Genomic DNA, 18794 nt, shown 5'->3' with positions numbered 1-18794 from the left:
GCGCTATCTGGAGACCTGGGATCGAATCCCACATCGGGCTCCCAGTGCATGGAGCCTGCTTCTCCCTCTGCCTGTGTCTCTGCCTCTCTCTCTCTCTCTCTCTGTGACTATCATAAATAAATAAAAAAAATTAAAAAAAAATAAAAAGTCACAAAATTAAAAAAAATATATAGGTATCTTTTGTGACAATATTTTGTGAAAAGTTTCAAAAAACCCTGTCCTCTTTTTTCCACATATCTTGGCTGAACATAGGTATTTTTTAATACTATTTTGTGAAAAAGACTTCAAAACCTTGTCCTGTGGTTTACACGTCTCCTGGCTGAACCTAGTTATTTTTTGTGACAACTTTTGTGTGTGACACGCTTTCAAAAACCATATCCTCTTTTATACATGTACCCTGGTCTAACATACACATTTCTTTTGTGACAAGATTTTGTGAAAGGCTTCGAAAACCCAACCTCTTTCTTACACATATCCTGGGTGAACGTAGGTATTTTTTCTGACAATAGTTTGTGACAGGTTTCAAAACCTCTGGCCACAAAAAACAAAAAACAACAAACAAAAAACAAAACAAAAAAAAAGACAAACAAAACCTCTGGCCACATTTTTACGTATATCCTCTTCTAAAAAATTGAGATTTTATTTATTTATTTATTTATTTATTATTTATTTATTTATTATTTATTTATTTATTTATTTAAATGTTCTTATATTATTATGTTCTTTGTGAGAGGATAGAATGGGCCAGGCTCGGGGAGAGAGCCGAGCATGCACACAAGCCTCCAGTGGCAGTAGATAAGCGAGGAAAGTCCTTTGCTCTCCTCCGGGTGCCAAGTATCCCCCCAACGACTGCAGGGTGAGTAGGTGTAAGAGTAGCTAAACGACAACCACAGCTGTGGGTTCAGAAACCATCTTTTTGTGTAGAAAGTAATATAGCTTATTGATGAAGACTTCTCCAACAATTAGATTGTGTATAATGGACGCAAGAGAACTCAGGACATAAATAAGGGTCTTCTTCACCATAAACTGGCACATCTTTTTGAAACAACCCAGGAATTTCCATTGGTTGTCCGGCCATGTCACGAACAATGCAGGAACATAACTTCTTATCTTACCCAGGATAAAGGTAGCTACAACTTCCACCATTAATTCTGTGAACCAAAGTTTGATATTGAGCATAACTGACCTGGTACAGAACATAGGCAGTGTCCCCTTGTCTGCGTCGGTCCCAAAGAAGATGTGAAGCCTAGAGAGCCAGCCTTTAATAGTCACTGCTATACAGTAGGAGCTGGGCACGTGATCTCTGTGTCTCATTTCTGGAGAAGTTGTGCCACTTTAGAATTATATCCTTTATGTTTATAAATCTTGTGAGCCCTCTGAAAATAGGTTGAAATAGGTCCCAAAATAGTACAAATCAATTTGTTGGTAAATTTATATGACTACTAATAATTTGCTTATGATTTGAGTCAATGACCCTGTGGCCTTTTTATAGGCTCCACAAATGTAAGGAAAATCCTCCATCAATAAAAATAACCCCATAAAGTTTGAAATTGGATTTTTTTTTTGAAATTGGATGTTTTTTATCTCAAACATCTCAATTAGATATTTTTTATCTCAAACATGTCAATCGGATGTTTTTTATCTCAATGAAAGCCATTGTTTTTTTTTTCCCCTCATGCCTCCTAACATTGCTTCTTGTGAGAGGGTTGAAAAAACCCCTTGTCCTCTTGTTTATACATATTGTGGCAAAATGTAGGTATTTTCAGTTTCAATATTTTGTGAAAAACTTCAAAAAACCCTGTTCTTTATCACACACATAAGCTGGCCAAATACAGGATTTATAGTGACAATATTTTGTGAGAAGCTTCAGATAACCTTGTCATTTTTATACATATCATAGTGATACAGAGGTACTTTTTGTTCCAATATTTTGTGAAAAGCTTCAAAAAAAAAAAAAAAAAAAAACCCCGTCTTCTTTTCTACACATATGCTGGCTAAATATAGGTATCTTTTGGGATCCCTAGGTGGCGCAGCGGTTTGGCGCCTGCCTTCGGCCTAGGGCGCTATCCTGGAGACCCGGGATCGAATCCCACATCGGGCTCCCAGTGCATGGAGCCTGCTTCTCCCTCTGCCTGTGTCTCTGCCTCTCTCTCTCTCTCTCTCTCTCTCTGTGACTATCATAAATAAATAAAAAAAATAAAAAGTCACAAAATTAAAAAAAAATATATAGGTATTTTTTGTGACAATATTTTGTGAAAAGTTTCAAAAAACCCTGTCCTCTTTTTTCCACATATCTTGGCTGAACATAGGTATTTTTTAATACTATTTTGTGAAAAAGACTTCAAAACCTTGTCCTGTGTTTTACACGTCTCCTGGCTGAACCTAGTTATTTTTTGTGACAACTTTTGTGTGTGACACGCTTTCAAAAACCATATCCTCTTTTATACATGTATCCTGGTCTAACATACACATTTCTTTTGTGACAAGATTTTGTGAAAGGCTTCGAAAACCCAACCTCTTTCTTACACATATCCTGGGTGAACGTAGGTATTTTTTGTGACAATAGTTTGTGACAGGTTTCAAAACCTCTGGCCACAAAAAACAAAAAGCAACAAACAAAAAACAAAACAAAAAAAAGACAAACAAAACCTCTGGCCACATTTTTACGTATATCCTCTTCTAAAAAATTGAGATTTTATTTATTTATTTATATATTTATTATTTATTTATTATTTATTTATTTATTTATTTAAATGTTCTTATGTTATTATGTTCTTTGTGAGAGGATAGAATGGGCCACGCTCGGGGAGAGAGCCGAGCATGCACACAAGCCTCCAGTGGCAGTAGATAAGCGAGGAAAGTCCTTTGCTCTCCTCCGGGTGCCAAGTATCCCCCCAACGACTGCAGGGTGAGTAGGTGTAAGAGTAGCTAAACGACAACCACAGCTGTGGGTTCAGAAACCATCTTTTTGTGTAGAAAGTAATATAGCTTATTGATGAAGACTTCTCCAACAATTAGATTGTGTATAATGGACGCAAGAGAACTCAGGACATAAATAAGGGTCTTCTTCACCATAAACTGGCACATCTTTTTGAAACAACCCAGGAATTTCCATTGGTTGTCCGGCCATGTCACGAACAATGCAGGAACATAACTTCTTATCTTACCCAGGATAAAGGTAGCTACAACTTCCACCATTAATTCTGTGAACCAAAGTTTGATATTGAGCATAACTGACCTGGTACAGAACATAGGCAGTGTCCCCTTGTCTGCGTCGGTCCCAAAGAAGATGTGAAGCCTAGAGAGCCAGCCTTTAATAGTCACTGCTATACAGTAGGAGCTGGGCACGTGATCTCTGTGTCTCATTTCTGGAGAAGTTGTGCCACTTTAGAATTATATCCTTTATGTTTATAAATCTTGTGAGCCCTCTGAAAATAGGTTGAAATAGGTCCCAAAATAGTACAAATCAATTTGTTGGTAAATTTATATGACTACTAATAATTTGCTTATGATTTGAGTCAATGACCCTGTGGCCTTTTTATAGGCTCCACAAATGTAAGGAAAATCCTCCATCAATAAAAATAACCCCATAAAGTTTGAAATTGGATTTTTTTTTTGAAATTGGATGTTTTTTATCTCAAACATCTCAATCGGATTTTTTTTAATCCGATGTTTTTTATCTCAAACATCTCAATTAGATATTTTTTATCTCAAACATGTCAATCGGATGTTTTTTATCTCAATGAAAGCCATTGTTTTTTTTTTCCCCTCATGCCTCCTAACATTGCTTCTTGTGAGAGGGTTGAAAAAACCCCTTGTCCTCTTGTTTATACATATTGTGGCAAAATGTAGGTATTTTCAGTTTCAATATTTTGTGAAAAACTTCAAAAAACCCTGTTCTTTATCACACACATAAGCTGGCCAAATACAGGATTTATAGTGACAATATTTTGTGAGAAGCTTCAGATAACCTTGTCATTTTTATACATATCATAGTGATACAGAGGTACTTTTTGTTCCAATATTTTGTGAAAAGCTTCAAAAAAAAAAAAAAAAAAAAACCCCGTCTTCTTTTCTACACATATGCTGGCTAAATATAGGTATCTTTTGGGATCCCTAGGTGGCGCAGCGGTTTGGCGCCTGCCTTCGGCCTAGGGCGCTATCCTGGAGACCCGGGATCGAATCCCACATCGGGCTCCCAGTGCATGGAGCCTGCTTCTCCCTCTGCCTGTGTCTCTGCCTCTCTCTCTCTCTCTCTCTCTGTGACTATCATAAATAAATAAAAAAAATAAAAAGTCACAAAATTAAAAAAAAATATATAGGTATTTTTTGTGACAATATTTTGTGAAAAGTTTCAAAAAACCCTGTCCTCTTTTTTCCACATATCTTGGCTGAACATAGGTATTTTTTAATACTATTTTGTGAAAAAGACTTCAAAACCTTGTCCTGTGTTTTACACGTCTCCTGGCTGAACCTAGTTATTTTTTGTGACAACTTTTGTGTGTGACACGCTTTCAAAAACCATATCCTCTTTTATACTTGTATCCTGGTCTAACATACACATTTCTTTTGTGACAAGATTTTGTGAAAGGCTTCGAAAACCCAACCTCTTTCTTACACATATCCTGGGTGAACGTAGGTATTTTTTGTGACAATAGTTTGTGACAGGTTTCAAAACCTCTGGCCACAAAAAACAAAAAGCAACAAACAAAAAACAAAACAAAAAAAAGACAAACAAAACCTCTGGCCACATTTTTACGTATATCCTCTTCTAAAAAATTGAGATTTTATTTATTTATTTATATATTTATTTATTATTTATTTATTAATTATTTATTTATTTATTTAAATGTTCTTATGTTATTATGTTCTTTGTGAGAGGATAGAATGGGCCAGGCTCGGGGAGAGAGCCGAGCATGCACACAAGCCTCCAGTGGCAGTAGATAAGCGAGGAAAGTCCTTTGCTCTCCTCCGGGTGCCAAGTATCCCCCAACGACTGCAGGGTGAGTAGGTGTAAGAGTAGCTAAACGACAACCACAGCTGTGGGTTCAGAAACCATCTTTTTGTGTAGAAAGTAATATAGCTTATTGATGAAGACTTCTCCAACAATTAGATTGTGTATAATGGACGCAAGAGAACTCAGGACATAAATAAGGGTCTTCTTCACCATAAACTGGCACATCTTTTTGAAACAACCCAGGAATTTCCATTGGTTGTCCGGCCATGTCACGAACAATGCAGGAACATAACTTCTTATCTTACCCAGGATAAAGGTAGCTACAACTTCCACCATTAATTCTGTGAACCAAAGTTTGATATTGAGCATAACTGACCTGTTACAGAACATAGGCAGTGTCCCCTTGTCTGCTTCGGTCCCAAAGAAGATGTGAAGCCTAGAGAGCCAGCCTTTAATAGTCACTGCTATACAGTAGGAGCTGGGCACGTGATCTCTGTGTCTCATTTCTGGAGAAGTTGTGCCACTTTAGAATTATATCCTTTATGTTTATAAATCTTGTGAGCCCTCTGAAAATAGGTTGAAATAGGTCCCAAAATAGTACAAATCAATTTGTTGGTAAATTTATATGACTACTAATAATTTGCTTATGATTTGAGTCAATGACCCTGTGGCCTTTTTATAGGCTCCACAAATGTAAGGAAAATCCTCCATCAATAAAAATAACCCCATAAAGTTTGAAATTGGATTTTTTTTTTGAAATTGGATGTTTTTTATCTCAAACATCTCAATCGGATTTTTTTTAATCCGATGTTTTTTATCTCAAACATCTCAATTAGATATTTTTTATCTCAAACATCTCAATTGGATGTTTTTTCTCTCAAACATCTCAATCGGATGTTTTTTATCTCAACGAAAGCCATTGTTTTTTTTTTCCCCTCATGCCTCCTAACATTGCTTCTTGTGAGAGGGTTGAAAAAACCCCTTGTCCTCTTGTTTATACATATTGTGGCAAAATGTAGGTATTTTCAGTTTCAATATTTTGTGAAAAACTTCAAAAAACCCTGTTCTTTATCACACACATAAGCTGGCCAAATACAGGATTTATAGTGACAATATTTTGTGAGAAGCTTCAGATAACCTTGTCATTTTTATACATATCATAGTGATACAGAGGTACCTTTTGTTCCAATATTTTGTGAAAAGCTTCAAAAAAAAAAAACCCGTCTTCTTTTCTACACATATGCTGGCTAAATATAGGTATCTTTTGTGACAATATTTTGTGAAAAGTTTCAAAAAACCCTGTCCTCTTTTTTCCACACATCTTGGCTGAACATCGGTATTTTTTAATAATATTTTGTGAAAAAGACTTCAAAACCTTGTCCTCTGTTTTACACGTTTCCTGGCTGAACCTAGTTATTTTTTGTGGCAATTTTTGTGTGTGACAGGCTTTCAGAAACCATATCCTCTTTTATACATGTATCCTGGTCTAACATAGACATTTTTTTGTGACAAGATTTTGTGAAAGGCTTCGAAAACCCAGTCTTCTTTCTTACACATATCCTGTGCGAATGTATGTTTTTTTTGTAACAATACTTTGTGACAGGTTTCAAAACCGCTGGCCACATTTTTGCGTATATCCTCTTCTAAAAAATTGAGATTTTATTTATTTATTTATTTATTTATTTATTTATTTATGAGAGATGGAGAGAGAGGCAGAGGGAGAAGCAGTCTCCCTGTGGGGAGCCTAATGGGAGACTCTTTCCCAGAAGCTCGGGAACAGGGCCTGAGCTTCTGCTCAACCACTGAGCCACCCAGGTGCCCCGCATATATCCCTGTTGTTACTTGTCAGTCTCCTTCATTTTAACTGCTGGCTAGGATCCCACCATAGGAGTAAACTCGTTGCACTCCTGAAAGGCTGCGAGTTGAAACCACTGGTTTGGCTATCACAGCTAGATTTCTGCATCCTGGAACATGTTTTCTTCCACACAGGCTGAAGAGTTTCCCCAGGAGATGTATTCATGCCCAACGTAAGGCTAGTTGGGCAGCCCGGGTGGCTCAGCAGTTTAGTGCCGCCTTCAGCCCAGGGTGTGATTCTGGAGACCTGGGATCGAGTCCCACATGGGGTTCCCTGCATGAAGCTTCCTTCTCCCTCTGTCTCTGTCTCTGCCTCTTTTCCTCTCTCTCTCTCTCTCTCTCGAAAATAAAAAGAGAAAGAAATCTGGGAGACGTAGATTCAAGAGGAACCAAATGTGCTTTGGGGGCTGTGGGGGTGAGGGGCTCAATTGATGAAGGTAACACCATAGGCTTGTAGAAGTTCTTCTGAAAGAATTAGGATCGATGCAGCATAAATAACTGGCTTTGCCACATAGAGATGGTGTCACTGGGTGGAGTTCAGGGAAATAAGCTTCCTTGTGACAACTGTGGCAGAACGGAGCTGTGTGTCGGTTGGTACAGGCTGCAAGTTCATGTGACATCCAGACGTGGAGGCGGATCACACCAACTTGCACATTGGTCTCCGGCCTCCATTCAGTAACTTTTGATGGCTCTCATTTCACTATAGAATTTTTGCAGCCTTCAGGGGGAAGGCATGTAGTAGGTAAGTACCTCTCTTGAAAAAGCCACTTGGAATCCACTCTTTTTGTGAAGATTTAAGCCCATGTCTCTCAGTAATTTTAGGGCAAACTAAACAAGAAGGGTATAGAATATTGGAGCAGTGCAAGCAACTTGGCCTGTATATACATAAAATGCTGCAATACAGTTTTTCCAAGCAAACAAGGCAACTTTATGAATATTTGCCACATACTACACCAAAGAGCAACTTTCAGTAAATACTCATAGATGTAATGCTCTGTAAACACTGTGCTATGAAGTTAGAAGTCCGATTACAAGGATGTCTAGAACATCACCATCTGAATGGAAACCACCTTTTAAAAAACTTGTGCTTGAAGGAGAAATGATAACGGCCATTTCAAAATTTGTATAACTAAAAGTAAAAATACTTTCCGTAGGGACACCTGGGTGGCTCTGTGGGTTAGGCGACACTTGATCCCAGCTCAGATCTTGATCTCAGGCTCCTAAATTAAGCCCACCATTGGGCTCCACACTGGCCATGGAGCCTACTTAAAAACAAAACAAAACAGCTTTCTTTTTTTTTTTTTTCAAAACAGCTTTCTTTAGAACACATAGGATGCAACTGAGGCGGGCTTCTGGGCAAATTTAAAACACTAAATTGCTTAATAGGAAAGGATAAAAGGTTGGTTGTTTCTGAGCTAATTATCCGCTGGTTGAAGTAAGAAGGAACAAAGTCAAAGGAAAAAGAACGTAAGTGGTGAGCAAGAAACACAAAATTCTAGATATGGTTCTTCTGACCGCGTGATCAGGAAAAAAAAAAAAAAAAAAAAAGAACCAAGGGGCAAGAAGCAATGTTAGGAATCAAAAAGGGAAAAAAAGGACAATGGCCTTGAAAGAGATGATGAACATTTTGATTTCAAGCTTTGGTATTCATTTGTGGAGTGATTACCTACAAAAAAGGACCAAACTGGGTCAAAATGGAAGAAAAACATGAATAGCCGTATGAGACATCCAACAAACTGAGTTTTACTATTTTGGAACTATTTCAACTGGTAGGAGAGATTTTTAAACATTCATGACTCCATTCTAATCTGACGCATACTCTTCCAGAAAAGAGAAAGAGAAAACATGTCCCCAGCTCTTACTGTGGGGTACAGTAACTTTGACCCCCAAACCAGAAAAAATACAGCAAGGAAAATACCAGGCCCAAGTCAGCACATACAAACATCCTTCAGGGCTCGGAGACACAATGCAGAAATGAATGAAAAAGATAATGTGCATGGAAATGTAGGGTTTATTCTAGGAATATAGTAGTTTCAAAGTAGAAAATCAGTGTCATTCATGGCATTAATGGTTTAAAGGAGGAAAACCATGTGAGTTCTTTGAAGATGCATTAAAAAAAAACAAATGCCTCTACCTAAAATTCTGGTTCCATTGATGGTAAAACTCAGTAAACCTGAAATTAAAAGGAATTACCTTCATCTGATATAGAGTATCTCCAAAATGTTACAGCAAACGTGGTATTAAGATCAGGGGGCCAAGGCTTGGGGACTGCCATCTCCAGGAAGGGTGTTTAGGGGGACTTGCCATACAGCAAGACAGAAACAGAAAAGGAATGACTTGAGAAGGAAAAATGCAGAAACAGTGTCCTAATTCACAGGTGGTATCATTGCCTAGATCAAAAACTCAGAAGAATCTGACAAATTATCAGAATCAAAACTGTAATTTACCATGAATGCCTGATAGGAGCATCCATGTGTGAGGCTCAATGGCATGGCTTTATAAGAGCACCTGTGATTTCTTAAAAAAAAAGATTTTATTTGTTTATTTGAGAAAGAGAGTGAGCAAGAGAGAGTGAGAGAGCACAGCAGGGGGAGCAGCAGAGGGAGAAGGAGAAGCAGGCTCCCCACGGAGCAGGGAGCCCAATGGAGGCACAGAGGGGCTGAGGGGGGTCGTGTGATCATGACCAGAGCCTAAGGCAGATGCCCAACAGATTGAGCCACTCACATGCGCCCCGCACATGTGATTTTAAATAATATTTGTAATGGCAATCTGAGAAGAAACAGATTTATTCTTTATTTAGAACAGAAAACTTAGCTGAATGTGAAAGCTTGACTGTGAATTAGCAATAGGTAACAGATGACAAATAACAGGAAAGAAAGGAAGAGATACCAGAGAGTATCAGTAAAGGGAGGACTTAGTTGGGTGGAATAACTGTTCTCCCCAAATTATCTGGACAATTATGAATCTCCAATAGCATTGTAGTTGCTTGCTTTAAGTGGGCAAGCCAATTCTAAAATTAAATAGCATAACAGAGGACCTCAAAGAAGAGTAATGAGGTGGCAACTGCCCTGCTAGGTGTCAAGATGGACCACCAAGAGCCACACTGTTAAAAACTGGTGCTGTGTCTCCAATGGCGAAGGGAATACAAACTCAGGCACCCCTCCTACACGGACAGAGAAACTTCATAAGGGAGATTGTTTGACAGGTAAGGTGTGCAAAGGAGCATTTTTCTCTAAAATGATTCTGAAAAACCGGTCTCACACACACGGCCTTGGGAAAATATTCTAAAGTAGGGTGAAAATGCACTAATGCAAAGGTAGAAGAAATGATTTCCACTGTATATTCTAAAGTAGGGTGAAAATGCACTAATGCAAAGGTAGAAGAAATGATTTCCACTGTATAAAAATTAGTATCTACTTAAGAAAGGACACTCTAAGGAAAGAACAAAGACCAGCCAGACTGGAAGAAGGGTAGAACACATGGCTGGCAAAGAATGACATCCAGAATATATAAAGACCCTTACAATGCAACAAGGAAAAGGCAACGCAAGAGAAAAGCTGAAATTGTTACCCCCAGGAATGTGTGTGTGTGTGTGTGTGTGTGTTTGTGTGTCTGTGTGCGTGTGTTCTAGCAGACATGTACAGAGGAACGTTCGTAGAGGCAGTATTGATACAACAAAAGAAAACATTTTTTAAAAATCCCAAATGTTCACAAGTAGCCAATAGGAGGGAAAGAGAATGTGCTAATAAGTTCATTCAATGGGAACCATATAGCAATGAAAATGCCCAACTCACATCGAGGCACCTGCAAGAGTGAATCTGGGGAACATAGTTTTTTAAAAAAGATTTTATCTATTTATTTGACAGAGAGAGAGAGAGAGAGCAAGCAAGCACAAGCAGGGGGAGCAGGAGTTGGAGAAGCAGACTCCCTGCTCAGCAGGGAGCCCGATGCGGGACTTAATCCCAAGACCCCAGGATCTGGACTTGAGCCCAAGGCAGATGCTCAACCAATTGAGTCACCCAGATGCTATGGGGAACATAATTTTGACAGAACAGAGCAAGTAGCAGAAAATCCAATGTAATTTCATTTTTATGAAAGTCAAAAACACTCAAAATTAAATCTATGGTTTTTAAGAAGATAGGATGTGAAAAAAAATGAAGTGTAGGGGTGGGGCATATTTTGCAAAATGCAGCTGGGCGTGGAGTGGACTGGGGGTTGGACTGGCTGGGAACACAGGAGTGGTGGGGTGCTGGTTCTCTCCTTCCTTTAGCTGAGTGAAGACACAGAGTGAGGCTTTTTCTTTAAATTATTGCTCTCCACACCCAGCACAGCTGGTATAAGAAATTACTTTGAATATCTCCAATACTCAAGATGAAAACAAGAAAAAGTTTGTAGGTTTTTGCTGTTAAGAAGAAAAAGCTCCAGTATAGATTCCTACAAATACTGAGCAAACCTTGAGCCTACACTCATGATAATCAACCGAATTCTACTAAACAAGTGCTTTATTTTTTTAAAACATTTTATTTATTTATTCATGAGAGACACAGAGAGAGAAGAGGTAGAGACACAGGCAGAGGAAGAAGCAGGCTCCTCGCAGGGAGCCCAATGTGGGACTCGATCCCAGGACTCCAAGATCACGCCCTGAGCCAAAGGCAGACGCTCAACCACTGAGCCACCCAGGTGTCCCTAAACATGTGCTTTACAACCAAGAATCATAACATTTGAGAAGAATCCATAAGGAGATAGGAAAAGGGGGGAATGGAGGAGAAAGTAGGTGGCCAGTGCACACACGTCTGAGGAGACCCAGCTGAGGCAGGTCCGGGAGCAATCACCCGAGGTAGAAATGGAACCCGTGACTGCTGGAAACCTCGTGTAAAAGCGTAGATGGAAACTTCTCAACATCCTCCTGACACCCAGGGATTCAGGCAGATGGCTGATGAACTCCCATGGAAAGGGTGCAGTCAACTGAAAAAAGACTTCCCAGAAATTCACACACACACACACACACACACACACACACACACACACACACACACAAATGGAATGTGTCTGTTAAATAATTGGACTGTAACTGATGAAAAAAACAAATGATCTGGAAGATACAACCGAGGAAATCAACCATGAATCCGGGAACAAAGACGGGGTGTGTGAGAGAGAAGTGCTTGGGGAGATGCACCCATTTGTTTAGTGCCTGACGGGTGCCAGGTGGTACGCGCGGGACTGATACTGGCTACTTTAGTCTTTAGGCAGCCTAGGAGGATGTCAATGTGTCCCTTTCCCAGTTTCCTCTGCGTGTCAAAGGATTTTTATATTTTTTAGAGTTAGGGTTGACTTTTATCAAATAATTTTATTAAATCTATGGAGATAAGTAATTTTCTCCTTTATACTGTTGATGTGGATTGCTACATTCTGATATTGAAACACATCTGCATTCCTTTTTTTGCTTTGTAGAGAGAGAATGAGTGCAGCAGTGGAGGGGACAGAGGTAGAGAGAGAGAATATGAAGGAGGCTCCACGCCCAGTGTGGACCCAAAGTAGGGCTTGATCTGATGACCCTGAGATCATGACTTGAGCTGAAATCAAGAGTCAGATACTTAACCAACTGTGCCACCCAGCTGAGCACCCCCACTTTTTTAAAAAACACACTTGCATTCCTGATAGATATCCTATTGGTCATGGTAACTTTTTTGTCTCTATGTTTTTTTTATTATTAATTCTGCACTTGGTTTTCTAATGTTTCCTTTGATTTTGTACATGTATTTGTAAGTGAAATTGGCCTATAATTTCTTGCCTGGTTTTCTAGCTTCATAAACCGAATTAGGAAGTGATCTCCTTTTACTACTTTTTATTCCCTGTAGGGATTTGTTGAGGATTATTTTTACTTGAAGATTTATTAACTCACCCATAAAACCATTGGGTCCTGATATTGTTTTTTTTTTTTTTTGGTGGAGGCTAATTAGTGGCTCTCATTTTAATTTCTTTAATGGTTATTGCTCTACTCATATTATCCATTTTGTTCTGAGGTCAGTTTAGGTAATTTACATTTATCTAGAGAACTGTTCATCATCCATATTTGTAAATACATTGGCATAGGTTTTGTGGTCATCTCCTGATAACGTTTACAATCTCTTTTGTATCTCTGTGATAAGTCCTCAAAGATTTTTATCAATATACCAATAGATCCCTTTCTTTTTTAATTTTTATTTATTTTTAAAAAGATTTTTATTTATTTATTCATGAGAGACAGAGAGAGAGAGAGAGAGAGGCACAGGCACAGGGAGAGGCAGGCTCCATGCAGGGAGCCTGATGTGGGACTCAGTCCCGGGTCTCCAGGATCGTGCCCTGGGCTGAAGGCGGCGCTAAACCACACAGCCACCCAGGCTGCCCCCCTTTCTTTTTTTAAATATTTACTTATTTATTTGAGGAGGATAGGGGAGAGAGAGAGGAAGAGAGAATCTCCAGCAGACTCCATGCTGAGTGGGGAGCCCAACATGGGGCTCTATCTCACAACCTTGAGATTGTACCTTAGCCAAAGCCACGAGTTGGGCACTTTTTTTTTTTTTGAGTTGGGCACTTATCTGCACTATCCAGGTGCCTCTCAGTTGGTCCCTTTCTCTGTTTTTCTCTACTTCTCTCTCTGTATCTCTGAACACCATGATTTAGTGGTGAATGGTACATGGTAGAGGAAAACTCACAACGAAGATTCTCTCCTGGACAGACTTTAGTCAGGTTCTCTGAGTCTCTTCCTTGACTAGGCCTGACCATATGCTTTAGGTTCAGACTGAACGAGAAACCCGCTAAGTCAGTTGAGCCAGAATCCTCCACTCTTGCTATCTGACCAAATTCCTCATGTCCCAGCATCCCATAGATAGTCTGTGATCACTCTGGCCTATCTTCAGTAAAAGCCCTGTTGGGTCAGTTTAGCAAGAATTACTCTACCTTCCTGGTAACTTTCCATCCACTGACCATCACTTGGTGCTGCCCCTTGGCTCTAATTCCCCACTCTTCTTGTTTTTGAAGTGGAGTCCAATCTGTGTCCCACACTGCAAAACCACTGCAGTAGTCTGCCTCAACAAAGTGTGCCTCACTGTCCTAATGAGTGTTGGAATACTTTTTTTGGTAACACATGGAAACAAATAATGACAATATGATTGATGAGGGCTAGAAGAAAGTGCATGCCAGGAGCTCTGTGGTTTCTAGGTAATCCCTCAGGGGCATTTAAAGGTTTAAGAATTTGGAAAATATTGAGAATAGTGATAAGATGTTATTTAGAGTGGACCAAAAGACTGGGGAAATAACAGGTGGGGGAGACTGAGAGAAATTACCCCATCAGTATGGGCAAAGCAAGTGAGGACCCCACAGAACAAGTGTCAGAAGAGCTGAGATCTAATAAGCATTTCAACATTTTATGTCCAAAAGGTAGCTCTTTGGTAAATTTTCCCCCAAGTGTTTTCCCCTAAAATACTCAGTTTCCCAGGTCACAAACTGGAATCAATATTCCCTCTGTGTTGAACAAGCTCAAAGCTTCAGAAAGAGCAGTGAGGGCTTGCATTCTGAATGCACTTTTCTTCCTTTTCTTTTACTTTTTTAGTTTATTTTAGGGAGAGAGCTCACGAAAGTAAGTAGTGAGGAGGCAGTGTGAAGGGACAGAGGGAGAGGGAGAGAATCTAAAGCAGACTCCCTGCTGTATATGGAGCCTGACATGGGGCTGGATCCCACGACCCTGAGATCATGACCTGAGCTGAAATCAAAAGTCAAATGCTTAATGGTCAGGGCCACTCAGATGACCCAATGGATGGACTTTTCAAGTGTGTGTGGGGACATGGGGGGCTCGATGGATGCCTTTCCAGAACTCTGTGGCAGGTGAAGTTTGTCCTGGGAGTTCTGATTGCTGTATTATCAGGAAACCCGTCAGTGGGAGATACTTTCAACACAGCAGGGGCTGTTCCAAAACAGGAGTGATAATATTTTTTATCAAAAACGAGAGTTCTGGGTGAAGCAGTGCAGTGGATGTTCCTCATAGCTAACTGTGGTGGGGGAAATAGGATAATTCATTCACTGTTCCAGTGTTTCCATGAATTAGTTGACAGGACAATCCAAACCTTTAAACTTTGTTTCAGAAGCGACAAGTGAACATCATCAACAGAAAGAAGGCAGCCGATGGTCCGTTGTCAGCATGACTCTTTGGTCCAGATGATGCTTCCAGTCTCTCGGGGTATGACCCCTGCCAGTGGGGTCGCAGAAACCTAGACTGAATTCCACTAATCAGAAGGAACGTTGTACACTAGGACCCCCAGAGTCAGGTAGGTGCCCTGGAGGTGAGCTGTGTTCAAAATCTGAGCCCAACCATTTTTCTGGTTTGCTGGTCACCAGAGAAACCTGACCATGTTCCCTAGGCCCTGGCACTGCCCTGTCAGCTGTATCTTTCCATCTGTGCAGAATCCCATCATGAGCCCAAGGGTTCCGGAGGGTGTGGTTGGTCACAGGGCTTCAAGGATGAGCCACCACTCACTCTGTGAGCTGGCAGCTGTGTGCTGGGAGGCGGCACATGGACTCGGGTCACCCCCACAGATGTTACTGGTTCCTCTTCTCCTTCCTGATTGTGTGAAGACAGATGGTGTTTACAGGGAGAAGGAGGGATGAGTCTTCTGACTATAGGAGTGTTTGCTTCTGTCGCTACCCTGGTGGTGGTGGACCTTGATTTGTGTTTCTTTTGGTTTTGTTCTTTTAGTATCTTCAAGCTCCACGAGGAAAGGAAACAAAAGATCCTCAGGACAAAATGTAGGTTGGATTACTACTGTCTTTGTAGTTGGGCCCGTGAAGCACAGACATGCCAGTAATCTTGACAGCACACAGAATACAAGCAAGACCGAAGGATGTGGGTGGTGAATGTGCCCCAACCAGTGACTCTGTGACTGTAGCTGCAACATCCAGGCTGTTCTGGCCACCAGCAGGGCTGCGGTCACACAGCACCACAGGCTGCAGGACAGAAAGGTGTTGCTCCAGCTGGGGCCTCACTCCGGTCCATGCATCTTGTCAGCACAATTTGTGAATCCTAGAGTTTCATAGATCAGAAGCCAATGATATAGCCAATGATCACCCAAAATAATCTCTTTATTCATTCATTCATTCATTCATTCATTCAGGAGAGCGAGAGAGGGAAAGAGCATGGGCATGAGGATGCGGAGTAAGGGAGCAGAGGCAGAAGGAGAGAGAGAATCCCAAGCCGACTTTCCACTTGGGGCAGAGCCTGACACATGGCTCCATCCCTGGAGCCCTCAACCATGAGCTCAAAACCAAGAGCCACCCAAGTGCTCTGATAATCTCCCCATTTAAGGGCCACATTAACACCTTTAATTCCCCGGGATCCCTGGGTGGCGCAGCGGTTTGGCGCCTGCCTTTGGCCCGGGGCACGATCCTGGAGACCCGGGATCGAATCCCATGTCGGGCTCCCGGTGCATGGAGCCTGCTTCTCCCTCTGCCTGTGTCTCTGCCTCTCTCTCTCTCTCTGTGACTATCATAAATAAATAAAAATTTAAAAAAAAAAAAAAAAAAAAAAAAAAAAAAAAAAAACACCTTTAATTCCCCATTGCCATGTCCAGTCATGCATTCACAGGCTGGGGAGCAGGCATGGACATCTCTGGGTGCAACTCTTCTGCCTACCGCACTCAGTTTCCACTGTCTCCTCCCTGAGGCCCTCTCCAGCTGGTAAGCAGAGCGATACCACTAGAACAGCATCATATAAGATAGATCATGTCACTTCTGGAATATCAATCAATCCAAAAACAGTCTCTTTACAGACTTCCAGTGGCCCATCAAATAAGGCACAGAGTCCCTCTTGTGGCCCCCAGAGCCCTGCATGATGGGTCCCCAGGCTTCAGGCACACTGGCTGCTCCAGGATTGGGGGCAGGTGGGTGTGAATAGGGATGGTGGGTCTCCCCGGCCTTTCACTCATGGAGGGATATTTCATTTCTTTTTATTGTGTGGTGAGGTCGTGAAAGTCGTGAAGAGTTAAGCCTCTGGGTCATTTTCTCCCTGAAGAGCTCCTCCATGTAGCTCTTTAGACGTTGTGCTAGCCTTCCTGTGATCATCGGCTCAGCACGTTCCAGCAGCTTTATGGACTCGGCCTCTACCTTAGTGAAACAAGCCTGTGAGTGGTTGATCCAGCTGGACCAAAGAATAACAGAATCTGCGATTACACCCTTGTCTGAAGTCCCCACTGTGGGAGGATGGCGAATAGTAGCTATTACCGTATTGAACTATGATCCTTTTCTGCTAAATTTTGAGGGGGGCTCAAAAACCACAAGTAGTATTTTTGTCTCTAGGATTCAAGGTACCTCTACATAACTGATGCCATATTTTGGTTTCGTTTTTTAAATTGTGATATAATTGACACACAATGTTATTGTAGTTTCTGGTACAACAGAACTAGTATTGAACAGAAAGCCTAGTTAATACCTGTTACCACACATTACAAAATTTATTTTTCTTGTGATAAGAACTGTTAAGATCTACTCTCTTAGCAACTTTCAAATATGCTAAAAAGTGTTATTAACTGTAGTCCTCATGCTGTGCATTACATCCCCAAGACCTTTCTTATATTATAATCAGGTGTTTGTACCTTTTGAGGATCTGCACCATTACGTTTCCCATCCCACTCTGCTTCTGGCAACCACCTGTTTATTCTCTGTATCTGTGAACTTGTTTTTTCTTAATTTTTGTTTTTATGATCCACATATAAGTGACGTCATATGGTATTTGTCTTTCTCTAAATTATTTCATTTATCATATTGTTCTGAAGGTCTATATATGGTGTCACAACTGGCAAGATTTCCTCCTTTTAATTAATTAATTAATTAATTAATTTAGAGGGAGCACGTGTAAGCAGGGGTGCCACAGAGCCAGGATAGTTGGATGTGAACATATGAAGAAAGACTCAGAATCTCACTGAATTTTCATCCGAGACCTGGACTCAGACCCTGAGGCTGCGGCAGGAGGCGCGGGATTAGCAGCAGCGGCAGGCGGAGGAAGAACCCCGGCGGGCCCGAGAGGCCCAGGCCTGGGCGCAGCTCAAGGAGCAGGAAGTGTTGCAGCTGCAGGAGGAAGCAAAAAATTTCATTACCCGAGAGAACCTGGAGGCACGGGTGGAAGAAGCATTGGACTCGCTGCTGAAGAGCTACAATTGGGCTATCACCAGGGAAGGGCTGGTGGTCAGACCACAGCATAAGGGATCGTAAGGGTCCAGTAAGGACAGTGCCCACCCAGGGACCATGTGTGTATGGGGTAGGAGGGTTGAGCCGGATCTGGAATAGATATGTTGTTGCTGCTTGGGAAGAAGGAGGCTCAGCCTATTCCAGTGTCCTCCTCACATTCTGCCCTGCACCCACCACCTGGTTGGCAGTTCCCATACACACTGTCCTGTTCTACACCATGTACGACTCAGCAAAGCAGCAGACCTTAGAGGTTTCCAGCTCACAGTGGCGCAGAATGGACCACAGTCCCCTCGATCAACTAGGTCATTTACTAAGTGTCATCAAGGACATGGACAGAGGTTGGCAAATTACAGTCCTTTGGCCCAATCTGTCCTACTGCCTGTTTTTGTAAATAAATTTTATTGGAACACACACACAAAAAAATGGACTCAGACCCATTGCTTTGTCACTTCCAGCTTCATTAAGAGAGCTAGCAGATTGGCTATAGGAATGATTAACTTTGGGAAGCAGAGAAAAACACTTTAACTTCAAAGGGTAAAAGACTAGGCTATTGACTCAAGGAGGGGGAGTGGAGGAGCTGTATCTGGAGAACAATGTAGTCAAGAGTCAGTGTGCCAACTCAGGTCTTCACGTATCCCCAGGGTGCCCAGGACTAGAGAAGCTCCGCAGCTGGTTCCCCATGCAGGACGAAGGGCAGAGGGAGACAGGGAGAGAATCTCAAGCAGACTCCGAGCTCAGCTGAGCTGAGCACAGAGCCCAATGTGGGCTC

At 41.3% G+C, this 18794-nt stretch overlaps 1 long non-coding RNA gene across 6 annotated transcripts in view; it reads left to right on the top strand.

The window, feature by feature from the left end:
• The window catches only part of LOC144285375 (uncharacterized), a 101930-nt gene extending 83482 nt beyond the window's left edge, over window positions 1–18448 (top strand). For 3 of the 6 annotated variants that reach the window (XR_013353660.1, XR_013353669.1, XR_013353652.1), the window contains 2 exons: window positions 14932–15114; window positions 15543–16162. This is a non-coding gene — a long non-coding RNA (uncharacterized LOC144285375). Of the gene's footprint in view, window positions 1–9886; window positions 10017–14931; window positions 15115–15542; window positions 16163–16803 lie in introns of those variants that run through there. The other 3 variants (XR_013353664.1, XR_013353654.1, XR_013353655.1) reach the window with 3 other exon arrangements.
• Window positions 18449–18794: the final 346 nt, after the last annotated feature.

Source organism: Canis aureus, chromosome 1 (assembly GCF_053574225.1).
Source record: "Canis aureus isolate CA01 chromosome 1, VMU_Caureus_v.1.0, whole genome shotgun sequence".
Taxonomy (NCBI): Eukaryota; Metazoa; Chordata; class Mammalia; order Carnivora; family Canidae; genus Canis; species Canis aureus.
Note: the sequence above shows the minus strand (reverse complement) of the source record. Positions and strands in the feature narration are given on the sequence as shown.